We start from the raw sequence: 16,670 nt of genomic DNA on the forward strand, positions 1-16,670 counted from the left end.
TCGGAATATTCCGAGGAAATTCCGAGGAACTAGTGTTTGGGGTTTCAAAATCTCGAATGTTTTTGTATAAACGGATCGATCGATGGATATATGTCCAAAAACGCATCGATCGATCACTAGTTCGTCGGAATTTCCTCGGAATATTCCGACGGATTAATGTTTCCTCGGAATTCCGTCGGTATATTCCGAAGAAATTCCGAGGAAACCCAAATTTTGGGTTTCCTCGGAATTTCCTCGGAAATTCTTCGGGAAATTCCGAGGATTTCATTTTCCGTCGGAATGTCCGTCAGAATACCGATGTTTTCTTGTAGTGAATATGAAAGGAACAAATTATAAAGAAAAAAATTATAGGCCACAAGAATTGAGTCAATCAAATATATTATATCGTGACACTAATGGCAAATAAATCTCTACAATTTCGTGTATAATTTTAATTGGTCATGAAAGTTGTGTACGAATTAGTAGTAACTTTCCTATATTAACCGAAACCATATTGCATTATGTCGATTGTGTATATCAGTTTCCTATATTTTATATGTTGCATAAATTACGGTCAAATGTAAAATTTGAAAAGGAATCCTCTATATATTAATTGAGAATCATTTAAAAAGTTTGTACTAATTAAAAAGAGTTCATGCTTAGGTGTCACTTAATTAGGATGTCAATTTAGCTTACATGGCAGGTTAAGAATCAATTGGAAAAAAATGTTGGTCCAAATCCAATTACTAGGAAACCTTATATTAACCCAAAATATAAAAAGCGTGTATTATTTCCTTAAATAAAAGCTACATAATTACCTAATATGATTAACATATATATGGCAATTAATGACTATGAATAATAAAGATTTGATAATAATTTTTGCATCTTTCTTCATTATTGTTTAATTTTATATTACTAAAAATTAAACAATCACATTAACCATATAATAAAAGAATTAGATTTTTTCTTCTATGTTATATTTTGAAATTTTTAAAACGACTTTAAATTACAAAAATGAGAAAACCTTATATTTTAAGTTTAAAAATTTTTAAAACGACTTTAAATTACAAAAATGAGGAAAATTTATACCTTATATTTTTTTTATATGTTAGATTTTTTCTTATATATTATATTTTAAATTTTTTAAAACGACTTTAAATTACAAAAATGTAAGTTTTTCTTAAGCATACGACTAAAAACATTAAAATAACATGTATCAATTCGATGGTTGATCTGAAACCTTTCAAAACCATATGAAAAATAAAGGTCAAAATAATTCAATTGTGAAAACACTACTGTTCACTTTTTCAAAAATGTCTTCGGTAGAAAAAAATAAGGTTTTTATGCTATAATTTGTTTAATGTCTAATCCAATCAACCCATGATATAATAATTATAGTTTAGTTCCCTAATTTTTAATAAAAATTGATCCGGTCCATGGAAAATAAATTATATAATAAAAACAAAAAACATTGTATATGTATAAATAAAATGATCAAATATATAAAAAATTATCGACAATATATACAAATAAATTCACCATGCGCAAGGTGCAGATCTTATCCTAGTCATGTAAATATAGGAAACCAATATTATTGAATTTGATATTAAAAGATGCCATCAAATCCCCCATTTATTTAATTTCTAGGCTTGATTCCCCATTTATTTATTTGAATCATATAATTATTATCGTATATAATAAGAATATATGTATATATATATATGTTTATTATATATATATATATATGTTTAGACAAATGATATATGTTTATACAATATTATTTTTCTAAACAAAAACCAATTAACAAAAAAAAACAATGTGTCTTTCTGCAAAGATTAATACAAAGATGTTTGATTACTTTTATGTTTCAGATACACAAATGAGAAGATGAGAATAAGTCGAGGTTTTGATAACATTATCTTCGTGTACATCCGAAAAATGTAGCTACGTCTAGTATATTAAAAAAATGTTATAATGCTCTTTCTATATGAATATACATACAAAGAAGAAAATAACTACTGTAAACTTATATATATATATATAAGAAGTAAAAACTCTTAGATATCAAACATCACACAAGTAATAAAAGGCTAATATACTGATCAGATAGGACATCCACGTCGGACAATAAAATCGACCAATCACGTTATAACGTTTTGACACGTCAGCTGGGCTTTGCGTTTTTAAAAACTTTCGTGTTATGAGTTTGGGCCATGAAGCCCATCCTATTTGAGAGACAAAGACCCGAGCAAATGTCGTGTTATGAGTTTGGGCCATTAAGCCCATCATATTTGAGAGACGGAGACCCGAGAAAATACCGACTCGAGCTCGCCCTTTCTCATATCTTCAAACCCTAATTTTCTCGATCGATACGATACCCTTTGCTCTTCTTCTTCTTCATTCCGTTTCACGTTCCTCGATCGATTCGGGACCCTTTGCTCTTCCTCTTCTTTGTTCTGTTTCGCGATTTGATCCTGGAACAATCAATACATCCTCCACTTCGTCTCCCTTAACTCTCATTTATGGATTCGCTTTGCTCTTCTCATTCAGATTTTAGTTATAAAACTCTCGATCGGAGTTTTTTTCGATAAAACTTCGTTCTATATTCTCATTCGTACATCGCAATTGCAATGAGTTCCAATGGAAAATCCACGTTATCTGGTGATTCCCGCTCGGAGAAACCAAAAGGCGTTGAGGCTGACTCCTTTCCCTGACCGATCAAGCCCACCGGTACACCTTATGTATCTTCCGGCCTCTCGATCGGCGATCCCCACTCGAAGACAGCCAAAGGCCAGACGTCGGTCTCCTCCGGTCTGACTAAACCCATCGGCAAGAACCCCAATGGTAAAAACTTGTATCGTTTTGTTGTCCAACTATAGAGTCTGAAGCTTTGTGATTTAAGACAATGAGATGAACAATATAATTTTTTTTATGATAATCATATTTGATTATTCAGAAATTAAAAAAGCATATGAAATTTTGGTACAGAGTTGAGTTTCCTTTTTTGATGATGGCAATGTTCATATTCATTTGCAGGTACGATCATTCACACCACGAAGACCGGTGCCTCTTCAGGCGTTAGAGGCAAAGCCGCTGTCTCCTCTAGCGTCAGGGGAAAAGCCATTGTCTCCGCCGATGTTGGGGAAGTGATGGCTTTCAAAGATGTAAAATTCGGACCTAATCAAGGCGAGTTGAGGTTTCGATTGATCCATTTTTGGGAAGCCCGAAATGTTCTGACGAAGGTGATTTTTGGTCTCGAGATGCTTCTCATCGACCAAGAGGTATAAACCGTATTCTTTATTACAGTTTAGTTTAAAATTTGTTTAGCCAAGATGCTGATAAATCATTTTAGATCCAAATTATCGTTTTATTCTTTTGTTCTTTTAACGAATTCATAACAAGTGTTTGCTATTGTTGATAGTACCAAAACTATAAATTTGTTGTTGATGCACTGCGGGTTATATATCTTTAATTTTTGTTTATTTTTCTAAGATTTCCTCTCTAGCATTTCTGATTTAATTTCTTTAATGTTGTTAACAGGAAACTGTTATCCAGGGCTTCATCCCAGCTGGGAGGATAGAGACTTATTTGCCACACATGAAAGCTGGTGGCATTTACAGGCTCAACAGTTTTTTCGGGTCTAATAACAAGACTTTGTATCGGGTAGCCGACCCAAGTGTCACCATCACCTTCTCATCGACTTATGTCCTCTCTGATCTAGAGGACAGTTTGGTTTGTTTCCCTGAAGACCGTTTTCGGTTCCGTGGACATGAGGAGTTCGATGCTGCCTGCGACTTGAGAGGGGATCTTTATGGTAAGTCCTCACTGTTGTATAGGATAATGTTTAGTCTAATCTTAGATGATGTGTTTTCATTCGATCAAATATATTCATCATTGTTGGCTAGGATTATGTTTTGATCCAGACTTACATTTTTAGATTTCGTTGCTGGGTTATAAGATATAAAGCATTGAGTTTGATTGTTTTATTTTACACATTATGTTGGCCACATCAAACTTGCGAATGGGCAGGTTCTCAGTGACAGTATCATGCTAGATGATGCTGAGATAGCTTCATCCCGCCGAGTTCTGCTTCATGTTCAAACACATGAGTAAGCTAATCTGTATCTTTTTTACTTTTCATTATGGTAAATTCATCCATCCTTTTGTCTCTCTTATCACACGAGTTTTGGATGTTGTAGTGGCCCGGTGATGAAGTTGTACCTATGGGACAAGGCTGCCTTTGACTTTAGTGAAAAAATTAAAGCATCTGGAGGAACTGCATGTGTTGTTTTAGTCACCACCTTAAACCCGAAATGATTTGGAGGTTCGTATTAGAGATATACATTATTCTACATCTCATTTTACATCAAATTTTGACTCTGTATTATAACATTGGATCTGTTATAGGTGCCCTAGCTCTCTCCTCTATGACGTCATCACGTATATTTTTGGACAGTGATGTCAAAGCAACCCGTGATTATCTCACTTGGTAAGCATTCATTTATTAAATGTTGTTCGTTGTTATTCCATCAATGTATTTGATGTTTGGATGTTTGCTCAGGTTGAACTCGAACTTAGCTGTTGCTAACAGAGTTGATGCAGCCGTTGTCACTAAGACTGAGACAGTGACTATAGGCGAGTGCCAAGGTCGTACAGTACCAATGAATAACACATTCAATATGATAGTCATAGTTTCTCATTTAAATGTTTAACATTTTGCAGGTTGCTTGGTTCGAGTGCATAGCAACCATTGGTGATTTTGCGCACGGTTCAACATGGTATTACATAGGCTGTGGTGTGTGCCACACTAAGGCAACCAAAGGTCCTACCACCCTTATGTGTAAAAAATGTGGGAAAAGCAATATCGTTGGTGTTGCACAGTAAGTGGCTCAGATTTATTTACACTCATACTTCAATGCATTCATTGATAATCTGCTAATGACACATGTACTTAGCCAGGATCTCTGTGTATGATAATGATGATCAGGCGTCTTTTGTTCTCTTTGGTGATGATGGTCATGAGTTGACTGGAAAGAAAGCTTCTGAGTTGGTTGAGAGTTATTCCGTGGTAGTTGCAAACTTGCCTCTCTTTGTTATTTGAAATTGTCTTCTCCCCCATATAGTTAGAAATATATAGTAATAATTGTTTAAATGTATGTTATGCCAATGAGAATGTAGGAGATGATCATTTGGTTCCGGTGCCTCAAGCTCTGATCGATTCCATAGGACAGACTCGCAAATTCATTGTGAAGGTATCAAAATCACAATTTGACTGGCAAGACCCAAACTTTGACTGTGACAAAGGTGCTCACTCCAGAAGTTCCAGAACTTGAAGGCAATTTAGTAGGAAATGTGATTGTATCAGATGCTCAGGGACCTTTGCAGAAGGGAGTTGCTGAGGATGATCCTTCTACATGTTTTGAAGAATCTGATGGTCAGGGGGTGAAAAGAGCTACTGATAATGTTGAGGTGGAAGATCTCAAGCGAGCCAAATGTGGCTAAGGTGTGTTAGTGGTGGTTTTACAGCATTGACTATCTTTCTTATGATCTGTGTTGGCTATACTATGTACAATGATCTCTTTCTTTGTGTTCAATGTTTGATCATTTTAGTTTCATTAGAACTGATGTTTTTCGAATTTTAGATGAGATTTGTGGCCTTTGTCTTCTCCAAACCAAATGATGTCGCATAATGTGCAAGTAGAGACACATAAAATTGGAGTTTAAAAATAAAAAGTCTGGTATTCTTGCGATCTAAGGGTTTCATAGTGGAAACTTGATTCTTCAGTTCACTTTGTACTTTTGTTTAATAGTTTATCACATGAGTTCAATGTTTTTGACTCTATGACAAAGAAGATACAAAAAAAAGCGTGTATATGTATCAGAACCTTGGAAAATCACTCAACATACTATAAGCTGAAAGGATTTAATTTTTCAAAACTATTATGTATTTATAAAGGTGAAAAATGAGGAGGCTAACTCCCGAGCAGAGGACCAGATTCAAAATTTGTACAAACTCTTGAGGAGATGGAGTTATATACATTATAAACATCAATCAAACCCAATTAAGCTAGGAACAGAAAAAGAAAATTAAGAAAAAAGAAAAAAATACATTGCAGTGAAATCTATTTTGATCCCAAATATAAAAATTAAAAATACAACTTTTCTTACAATCAAAAAACAATATATTGATTACATCTGTATTAGATGTCCAAAATAAAAAAATTAAACTATATTTATCATAATTCAGGTAAAAATATTATCCAACTAAGATTTCAGATTGAGTATTGGTTTAGTACCAATGAATATATATATATATATATATATATATCAGTTTATGATACATGTTATCTAGAAGTGCGCATAGCACAAATAATCTTTTTTTTAATATAAAAAGAAAATTTAGTAATGGCAAATAATCACTCCATTCATATATTTAAATCCAAGTTCAAACAAAAATAATTTATATAGTATAAGATAAAAACTAAAAGTTCAGATATACAATAACAGGATTGATCTTGACGAGGCTTTGATCGACCTACGAGCCTCAATAAGAGAACTCATTCCGGAGGATGCTGACAAAATGTGCTTCATCTGCCAAGACAAATTCATTGGAAATGGTGATGTAAACTCACTGAGGTGCAACCACATATATCATCACCTATGCATCGTGGGGTGGATTCGCCATAACCTAAGTTGTCCCACATGTCGGGATACACATTTCTAACTACAATTTTTCCGTTTCTTACTACCATTGAACCATTCATATCATCACCAATGCATTTTAGACTGGATCAAGATCATCTTAACCCGCCCAGTATGCAGATCAACACTTACTTAGCATAAAAAATCACTTATAATTTTGAGAGTTCAAATGCTTAATTTTCTGGATATTAATTAAGGTTTAGGAAATTTCTTAATACATGTGTCATGTATATTAAATATAATGATATTTGTATAAACCCGGGCGTAGCCCGAAAAAAATAAATAACCAAGATAAAGAATATATATTGATCTTAACTTATAATTTAGTTAACTTTTTATTAATCTTACTAATATCCTACATAAAACTCCAATAAAACACAACAAAATATTTCAAATATTTTTAAATTTGCATTTTTGTTTATAATTCTATAACAAGTTTCAGCGTATATCACATTTGTTCGATTTTAAAATATAAATATAAAAATTAAACTAATATTGTAGGAAAAAATCCCGGCATAGTCCAGAAAACCCCCTAGTTTAATGTGAAAAACATATAGTATAGTCACTATCTAGTTTTAAATTTAATGTGCAATAGTATTATATGTAATTTATCTACTCAAATGAGTTTTTTTTTAAAGAAAGTGTTAAGAAAGTTTTCATGGTGACAAATAAGCAATGGCAATTGTGTTAGTCACACATGAAGATAAGGTTAATAAATAAAAGTACTCTTCAAATAATAAAAAAAAAAAAGGGATGTGTTTACCTCTAATAAGAATCACATTCCACATTCTATAATTAGTTCGTAACAAAAGTTCCAGATATGAGCCATAGAAGAAGAGTAATGAGAGAGAGAAAGGGTAAAGTATTTTTGAAATCCTTCCAATTGATGAAAAAGGCGTACTTATTTTACTTTTGGTTTAAAAATAGTCCATTAAATTCCAAAATAACTGAATTCTAACAAAATCAGTTGGATATTGAATAACAGTGGATTTTAAATCATTTTTATAAATATACAATTGAATAACGCTGGATTTCATTTGGAAATTAAAATATATCTAATTCCATTAAAATACCATGTTCAGTAACACCCGCTTAAAGTCTCTTTTTCTGTATAGCTCATTAGCATTTCGTGCTTGAATAAAAGCCTAACAAATATTTGACTTTTCAGGAAGCTAATGAAGCCCAATTAGATTTCAGTTTAATTTTCACAATTTGCTTAATTAAAGCAAGCCCATATTAATACAATTTGGGTCTCATCATGATTTGCTCTATAAACGTTTGAACCATCACTGAAATCAAGTTGGGAGGATTCAAAACTGGTTTTCAGCATGCCATATCCGTTGACCACTTAGACCACTATATTCAATAGGTTATAGTTTAACTATTGTTACGGCAGCTCCGTAATAATTGGGTGGTTTTATAGCTAAATCCAAACTATATATGAGATTTTGTGGCGGTCTGTCGTGTAAATTTTACAGTGACCAGTTATGTGATATATTCAGCTGAAATCGTTGCATGGCAGGTAGCATTTCACCAACAAAGTACGTCTGGATTATTGTAACGTTTACCTTTTGATAACATATTAGTACTTATTAATATAGGTTTTACAATTAACCTTTTTTCTCAAAAGCAACGCAGTAACGAAGAAGGATGATCCTGTTTACATTGTTTTGTTTCTTCTTTTCTATAGCATATCCTCTGCTCCTTTCATGATAATTTGTCTATATATCTGTGAAGAAACTAAGCGGTTCAGCTTTCCTTTCATTCTGTTTACTAATCACGTCTATACCCAAAACGTTCCGATTATTAACAGTCTTTTTAAAGTACTAACTATACTATCTTAAGAATTTTTGTCCACGTATGAGAACAAGACAGCTAGATGACGTGTGATAACTCAGTTGTTTGAATGATGAGGATTACAGTCAGAGAAAGAAAGGATGCCAAACGGCCCGTACATCTTCCGCATCATAAGGAAAGAACCCAATGTTGTGATCTGTACGGTTCTAAAAATAATATCAGAGATAAGTCAATTGGATTATCATTAATGTATGTCAAGTAAGTCAATAATTAGCACCTAGCAGAAAACAAATATGAGCACGTTAAGCATCAACCACTTTTCTGGTGAACAAGCTCCGCGTTCATTGTTAGGTGAAATTGCCGTCATTCGAGCGGCTATTTTCTGAATTAAATATTTGTGGGAAGTACATGTTAGAAAAGGGAGCCCAATTTATTCACGCAGAAAAGTAAATCTATTTTTAACCCACAAGTTTTGACTCCAATCTATTCACACCCGTTTACTTTTGAATATAGCCCCTTGAAGTCTATAAACTGCCACTTGAAGTCTATTATCTATACTAGGGTTTCTTCACTACACAATCCCGTATCTACGCAATCCAGATCAATTGAAAAGCCAATCTGAAAGCGCATCTGAATCTTTCAATTTGTCTGGTTCGTTGTATTTTTCTATATTTGTCAAACTATAACCTGAACCAGACAAACCATATAATAAAAATATATTGAGAATGTGACCTATTAAAGACGAAACCAATCCAAACTAGTGTAGGTTTCGATTCGTTTTATACATAGATCTTAGAGCATGTTTATTGCAGGTCTTTTAGGTTGAGGTTCTTAGCGTAAAAAAGCTAAGAGACGTCTTTTAGAGCACCATTATCCCAAAACCCTTTAAAGGATGTCTTAATTAATTTTTAATAGTTTTTAAAGTGTAAAAGTGAGTTAAGAGACTTAGAAAGAGATTTGAACATTTAAGTACTTTATTGCAAGTCTCTTAATTATGGATTCTTAAAAGAAATTTATAAAACACTTTCACTACAACAAACTTTACCACAATACACAATCAAAAAACTTCAAATTGATCAATGATATTGAACTAACCAGTAGCTCTTGGTTTCTTTGTGTCTTTGTTGAGTCCTTTGGTAGATGCCATGACTGATTCGAAGATCCCAGCTTTTCTCTATGTGGGTCTGTGTAAAGATGACATTTTTATAGCCCAAGACTTGAAAGCTGAGTTCGCCTCTCTCCACCCATGGAAGGAAACGCTCAAAGACAGAGCATTTAAGTCAAGTTTGGATTCATCAGTGGAGGTGAGACTACAAAGTGGAATGTTGTGAGAGGGAGCCATGAGTTGTTCAAATGCTGGAGATGACAAAAAGGAAACATAGGAGGTTAAGAGCAAATAACAAGTCTATACGAATGTTCTGAAGAAATCAACACACATTTGAAGAACTGATTTTTGGATATAATATCAAAAACCTTACTTTTGAACTGATGTAATAAAATAAAGCAACAAACTTTTCAAGTGAGCAAAACAGAGAACCTATTTGCATCAGTCAGATCCAACCCAAGATTCTAACTTTACTGCTCTTTAAGCCTTACACAGACAATATCTAGCAAGGCAATGCAAATCCTACACAAAACGAGTACCAAGTTTCCCAAAGAATTCAAAAAGAAGATACCTTTACGTGAGAGAAACAGAGAAGAAGCTTGGCTTGTTGAGAAACAACGTGACTGATAGATACAGTGAGGATGAAAAATGTTGAGCTCGGAACTGGTTCAGAGATTTTGTGTGTTTTGTCTTTCTGAAAAAGCTTAACTTGCTGAAAAAGCTTTTGTTTGGAGTCTCACATGCTCTTTGCTTCTATTTTCATCATTCATTCTTTTCAGCTCTTCTTTCAAGCTGTGGCACTTAGTTCGATGCTCAAGCTGTATGTTTTCCAGAATCAAGAATCAAACACAAGAAAAATATTAACTAGAGAAGGATTCAAAAGGAAAGGAGACCTGATCGACGAAGTTGTTTAACGATTCGGTATACAGCTTCTTCAGCCTTTCGTTCTCTGCAGGTTCATCACTCAATTAGATACCACTAGTGAATCAAAATCTAAACACAATCAAACCATAACCTTCTTTAAGAGTCTTATGGCTAATCTCAAGCGCCTCTCTTCAGCTGGTTTCCACATTGCTCCTCGATCTGAACACGTTCATCTCGCTCATCCCGCTTTTGAAATCCTGAGCAGAAAATCAAGCTACGAATAATGACGACGATAATTTGATTGAAGCCTAAGCAATGAGCAGATCGTGGTTTCTAGATTCCAATTTCAATCGGTTCGATTGAAATCTCGTTTGAATCTCAGATGACGATGGTCGCAATCGAATCCAATCAGAGAAACAAAAACAGAATATTCCGAGCTGAACGCGATGAATAGAAGATCAGAAGAGTGTATCTAGAAACTTCACCTCGTGGATCTGATCGAAGCTGGAGAAGATGAAGTAGGCCCGGGCATTTTACCCGTATCCGAAGACCGAACCAGAACCGACCCGAAAATACAGGTTCGGGTCCGGGTGCGGGTCCGGGTCCATGCTAAGTATCTATTGGGTCTTTTTTTTTTTGGATCTGCGGGTCTCGGTTCGGGTCCGGGTCCTACCCGAGACCCGTTCGGATACCCGAAGTACCCGCAAATAATTGTATATACTAGATATATTTGGTGATTGGGTATATTTTTGGTATTTCGGATTTTTTTAAAATTTCGGGTATAATTGTAGGTTTTTGGTGAAATTTTAGATTTTTAGAAAATATAATTTGGGTATTCAGGTAAAATTCGGGTATGTTTTGGGTTTTCGGGTCTGATTTTGGATAAATTTTTGGATATTTTTGCGGTTCTTCGGGTATTTTTAGAGTTTTCGGGTCCAGTTCGGGTATTTCAGGTCTTTTTCGGGTCTTAGCTGCCCGAACCGACCCGGATCCGAAATATACCCAAAATTTTTGAGTATTTTACGGGTATTGAAATTTTAGACCCGAACTGATCCGGATCCGACAAGACCCGACCTGGAACCGACCCGAAAAGTTATAGGTACCTATATAGATCTAAATTGCTAGGATCCGAAAGACCCGGACCCGATAATATCCGATCCGAACCCGACCCGAAGACCCGGATGCCCAGGCCTAAGATGAAGGCTAAGAAGAGAAGGAGAAGAACAACCAAAACACAACACGTGTCTCAGAAGACGGTATCTTCTTTCCCCTAATTAAGATACGTGTCCTCTTAATTATGCTAACTTTTTTTTAATCCAATTAAAGCTAAGAGACGGAAGTTGCATACCCCGTTAATGATGCTCTTATATCTCTTATTTAAGAGACGCCTCTTAGCTTTTTTTAGTTAAAAGTTAAGAGACTGTATCTTATATTACGTTAAGAACTCCAACATAAGATACCTGCAACATGCTCTTAATTAAACCGAAACAGTAAAGACTATTTCCGAGCCCATGCTATATTTCTCAAAAACTAATCAATGTACAAATTACTGGTTACGCAATGGAGTTCCAAGAAAGAAAAAAACGTTTTTTTAGAAAAGGGTTAAAAAACGTTTTTATGCAATAGGATTAGATCATTCAGATTTTTAGATTCTATAAAAAATGAAATAGACCATCTTAATTTGCTGGAAAATAGGCCCTAGGATGTTTGCATTCTTTGTTCAACATATATATGATGCTTTGAAATCAACCAAGTTGCAACTAAGATAAGCCATATGAACATTGAGTAAATTTTAAAAAGTCAATGAGCCATTACTCATGTTCTGAAAGATCGATTGAGAATTTGTTTTTATTTGACATTTCCACAAGATTTGAACTTCATAACCTATACAAATTGGACTTTTATAGTTGCATAACCTACATGTGAAAACAATAAAACAAAAAGCATTACCATCATATTATTTTTTGGTAATGCTTTTAGTTTTATTGTTTTCTCTTATAGTTAAATCTTAATCTGATGGAAAAAAAATGTAGCGAGTATATACGATGTTTGGTTTTGATTTTATAACATTAATTAGTTACAATCTTGTATAAATTAGAAACATAAAGCTGGGCAAAACTCTTGTAATATGTTATTTTGAGAATTATTTTATTTAGAACTAACCATTTGACGGATATTATAACACTTAGAAACCATATATTTTAAACAAATATTTGTTAGAGCTTATATATACTGAGATGTTACAAGATTTAGGAAGATTTAAGATTGTCAACTTATCATTTCGTTTCATAGTGAGCAATGAGGATAACCTATGAACTAGACAATAGTTATATACTTAGACCATGATTATCGGTAAAACTCCAAATGGGGTCCTTAAGAATTTTTTTTTGTTTTCTAAAAAAAGATTAAAAATTAAAAAATAAATCAATCGCAGGTCGCCACGTGTCGGTGGGGCCAGCAAATAGTGCAAAAACTTCCCGAAAAAAGATTCTTATTTTGTGATTTTGGAGACTGGTTTTTAAAATTTTTGTGGGATCCACGCGTTAGTGGGATCCACGTTTTATCAAAAACCTATTTTTAAAAACCTGGATTATTTATGCTCTTATATATATATTTCAGAAACGTTAAGGCATGCATATATTATATAAACTTTAGAAAAGTGAGGGCACTTTTGTAGGACTCATATTAAGATAGTAATTATTTCATTTGGTGAGTCGACCACATGAAATGCTCAAGAGACATATTTTAAATCGTTAAAAGACATTTTGACGCTTTTCGCCACCATTGATGTGTACGGTCTTAGGCCTTTTTAGCTATTTCTAGTGGCATGCCAACTGTCAACCTTCGTATATGTATCACCAATTTAGAACAATTTCACATAATACTTTTTATATAACCTGCCCAATCTATCGAAAACCTTTTTACGAAATGATACTGGAAATGAACCGTTTTTCTTATGATTTTTTTACTCAGTGTCATTGTTTGTTAAAACATTGTACTTAATTCATAGGAAAGACTTTGCGGATGTTGCTTGATAAAACCTCACGACTTCTCAAAATACCAAAATAAAAAAAAAGTCGATTGATAAATCAGAAAGGATTAGGTATTTAGGTTTGTTTTCGGGTTAGTAAATACACTTATAACTTCTTGCATAGCGTATGTGTAAGGCAAAACTCAAAACATAAATGTGGTACGTAGGTAATGAACTAATGATCAGGCACGTAATAGCAGCTAAATTATGGAGAAAGAATATGAAATTAGTTCTCGAATTCTAAAACTGAATTGCCTTTTCTTTTGGGAAGTTTACTCAAATATACAATATTTTAGGAAAATTGACTAGAATCATACAAATCTTTTTTTTATTACTGGCATTTTTTAAATACCAAGTGTGCCATTTTTTTTATGTTATGAGAAAAAACGTATTTACAAAAATGTCATTACTTTTTGATGCCACGTAAACAAAAACCCGGCGCCACGTAGGAATTCGGTTCTGTGTTTTCATTAAGTCGGTCGTAAAGAGCTATATACGTCGTTACGACTGAGTTATTTCTACGCTGCGGCTCAATTAAACAACGCGGCTGACTTAAGAGAAAACGACTGACTTAAGAACATAAATCAGCCGTTAGTTACGACTGATTTACAGAAATCTGGCTGATTTATGGGATAACGGCTAACTTACGTACACAAATTACGACTGACTTATACATCAGCGGTTTGATTTCTGTAAAATTTGGCTGAGTTGTAGTTAAGACACTGCTGAGTTATGTTTCCACGGCTGAGTTAATGAACATCGACTGGCTAAGTTATTGAATTTACGGCCGACTTATGAGATGTTGTTACAGCTGAGTTATATGTAATTAGCCATCGTAGGATGGATTAATAGTAAACTCAGCTTATTTACGGTTGACTTATTAGCGAAAGATTAATTACTAGAATATCATTTGTTTGACGGCTGATTTATTTGACGATATGGCTGACTTAAGATTTTTCATCCTAATTACAACTGATTTATTAGCGAAAGATTAATTACTCAAATATTATCCACGTTTCGGCTGATTGCATTGTACATGAGGGCTAATTTATTTAGGTTGAGTTATATATTCGTTTGACGGCTGACTAACCGATTTTTTATGTCATCCGCCATGTCATCACTAATGTTACAACAATAAAATAAGGGTCTATGTTATTCTTCATTCTTCATCTTCTTTATCTATCTTCTTCAACTTATTCTTTATCTTCTCTGAGATCTTATGGTTCTGGTAATTATTTTTTCCGTAACTGGGTTTGAAAACATAGATTTTTTAAAATTAAAAATCTGAGACAGATCTACTACAGTCATCGTCGTTTTCGATGATGATCGGTTAAAGAAGAAGCTTCCTCTCCTCCAGTTTCATGTATGGCGGTCCTATATCCTTTTGCTCCCTCTCTCATTGGATTCGTCGTCTTGCAGAAAAAAAAAGACTCAAAGAGAGAGATGAAGAAGCTAAGTCCCGTAAATTGTAAGAAAAGAAGAGAGTTGAACAAAAAAAATAAGAAAATGAGAGAAGACGAAGAAGATGATGAATTTGAAAGCTGAGTTTATATGTTTGATGACTCAGATGGTGCGTCATCTGAATATGATAACTTTAGTTAATACATTAAATCTCCAACACATACGTTATGGCTGAATTATCCTTACGTTACGGCTGAGTTATGCATACGTTACAGCTGAGTTTGTAATTTTTATAACTTTATAGTTTTAGGGTTTGAAGTTCAAATTTAATAAAAGATTTAAGTTTTAATATTGTTTTCAAATGATTAACTTTATAATTCTATAGTTTAGGGTTTAAGGTTTAAATTTAAGAAAATATTAAAGTTTTAATATTGTGTTCTGAGTTGAAGGAATGAGTTTGTTCCCGCCCAAAATATTTTGTTCCCGCCCAAAATACGAAACGTCGCGAAACAAATTACACTTGACGGCTGAGTTATAGGATGGCTGGCTTATACCATTCAGATACATTACAGCTGAGTTATGCATACTTTACAACTGAGTTATGCATACGTTACGGCTACGTTATAATCAAATTACGGCTGAGTTATGCATACGTTACGACTGAGTTTATAATTTTTATAACTTTATAGTTCTATAGTTTAGGGTTTGAGGTTTAAATTTAAGAAAATATTAAAGTTTTAATATTGTGTTCAAAGTTGAAGGGATGATTTTTTCCCGCCCAAAATACGAAACGTCGCGAAATATATTACACTTAACGGCTGAGTTATAGGAACGTTACGACTGGCTTATACCATTCAGATACGTTACAGTTGAATTATGCACACTTACAGCTGAGTTATGCATACCTTACGACTGAGTTTAATTATAAACCAACCATAATCTATAACCTAGAAACAATAAAGCTTGCAGTCGTGTCGACAAACTCTAAACCTAACTAAACCACCGCGTGTTTCTTCCATATCACGAGAGCCAGGAGGTCATTATTTTCTTCTTCCTTCGCCACCGCAGTCTCGTTACCACGAGAGCTCCGACGTCTTCAAGCCACACAACGGTTTTGCTATCTCCTCCACCATCAAGCTCATCTGTCTTATCCACCTTCTTCTAGTAACAAGAACAAATTCAAAACACAGAGAAAGAGCGAGAGAGATTGAAAGAGAGAGAGGTGACCAGTGTGGTGAAAAGCGGTGGTAGTGGCGACTACGGGAAGACGGAGACCGGAAAAAATGGATCTGAGAAACAGAAACAAGGACGACGTTGGCAAGTATAGATGGCGACGAGCTCAATATCTGTGACTACGGCGAAGACCAGTTTTCTTCAACACTTTTTTTTTTCTCCGACAATCTTCTTTTCTTCTTTGACGTTTCTTCTTCTCTCACTTCTAAGATTTACAAACCAAATATACTAAGGCATAAGAAATGAATGATAATGTATGAATCTCTCTTGTTTACAAGACAGAGAGATGAAGAAGATCTGAAACCGTAAAGAACTCTCGAAGGAAAGAGAAGAGGAGAAAAAGACGTCAAATAAAAAAGAGAAAGTAAAGAAAAAAATGCATTTTAAACCATTAGATCAAAATTAATCAATGGTCAAGAATTGTAATCTTTGTACTAAAAAATCTAACCAATGAAAAAGAAGTTAGAAGATAACCACTAGATGGATTTGTAGCCCTTAGATTAAAACAATCAATGGTTAATGTTTTAATTTTGATGGTTAAAATTATATTTTATA

The 16,670-nt window shown here is 33.9% G+C and overlaps 1 long non-coding RNA gene across 1 annotated transcript; it reads right to left on the reverse strand.

Moving 5' to 3' along the window:
• Window positions 1-9,433: 9,433 nt before the first annotated feature.
• LOC106316167 lies at window positions 9,434-10,948 on the reverse strand. The gene is made up of 4 exons (XR_001264753.1): window positions 10,602-10,948; window positions 10,480-10,535; window positions 10,158-10,404; window positions 9,434-9,837 (listed from the first exon to the last, which is right to left on the reverse strand). It is a non-coding gene; the product is annotated as an uncharacterized LOC106316167 (long non-coding RNA).
• Window positions 10,949-16,670: the final 5,722 nt, after the last annotated feature.

This window comes from Brassica oleracea, chromosome C9 (genome assembly GCF_000695525.1).
Source record: "Brassica oleracea var. oleracea cultivar TO1000 chromosome C9, BOL, whole genome shotgun sequence".
Classification (NCBI taxonomy): Eukaryota; Viridiplantae; Streptophyta; class Magnoliopsida; order Brassicales; family Brassicaceae; genus Brassica; species Brassica oleracea.